Source organism: Penaeus vannamei, chromosome 18, assembly GCF_042767895.1.
Source record: "Penaeus vannamei isolate JL-2024 chromosome 18, ASM4276789v1, whole genome shotgun sequence".
Taxonomy (NCBI): Eukaryota; Metazoa; Arthropoda; class Malacostraca; order Decapoda; family Penaeidae; genus Penaeus; species Penaeus vannamei.
The window spans coordinates 41,584,835-41,586,106 of NC_091566.1; positions in this window are offsets into that span (position 1 = coordinate 41,584,835).

Genomic DNA, 1,272 nt, shown 5'->3' on the forward strand with positions numbered 1-1,272 from the left:
AATAACAATAGTAATTATCATTATCATCATTATTATAGCTATTAATTATCATATTCATTTATAACAATAGTGATGATAACAATGATGATAAACAACAATAATTGAAATGATAAAGATAATAATCATAATAACACGAACAAGAAATACAACTTACCATAATTTACTCATCCTGTAGAATCATCTGGAACTGAATTTATAAACAAATTTAGTCATTTCCGTTATAATATGACTTCCATTTTTACTACAATAAACTGTATTACTACGGACAAAATTCAGCCTTTTTTTCCGTTGCCATTAACAAAACACACATTTTATGGAAATCACAACCTTATGCATGAATATTAAAATCTTCAGAAATATCAAAAACTTAACTTAGCACCTGGAATATGGATAAGTTAAAAAAAGAAAAGAAAGAAAAATCATTAACAAACCAAAGTTGTCTTTAACGATGTCATTATGTTAAGTTATACGAAAGGAGGTGTTAAATTGCTTCTAATTTTGCATACATCTTTTATCTATTCCCCTTCATTGGCATTCATGGTTAAACGCACATGTATACCGGTACCTTTATGTAAAGATGTGTTTGTACATTTTAAAAGGAAAAAATAAGCTTTGTGAAGTATGCGCAGATCTGTGGATAGCAGGAATGAATTATGATATTGAGGGAAACGTCGGTAAAACATAATATATAAACAATAAATCCGATTTTTTTCCCTTACGTTCATCCATAAACTAAAAAAAATCAAACAAACACGAAATACATCCAGATAAAAAAATTCACCCAATATACCCCCCCACCTTCCCCCCTCCCCCGCCCTACCCACGGAATAAAGAAAAAGAAAGAAAAAAAAAAAACTTTGCGTCCGTATCCCCCTTCGCGAAGCCCACACACATTCCCGCGCTAACAAGGTGTCTGTCGTGCGGGCTTGGGAGTCACACATGCGGTCAAGGGTTGATGATGACAGCATGCGGTCCGGTGGATGATGGGCTCGATCTGCGGTGATGGGAGATGGGGAAAAAAGGGGAAGGGGGGAAGGGGGAGATGGATTGTAAATGGGTGATGTTTAATGGGAATGGCCTGCAACAGCTTCTTATCGGGGTGGTTTTAGGAGGGCGTGTGATATGGCGTGAGAAGGGGTGGGAAAGAGGGTGGTAGAGACGGTGATATGAGGCGGGCGTTGGGCGGTGTGGTGTCTATGTGGTGAGGGGGTATGTGGTGGTGCAAATTTTTGAAGGGTACGTGGTCTAAAATTATTCTATTAACATTCCTAA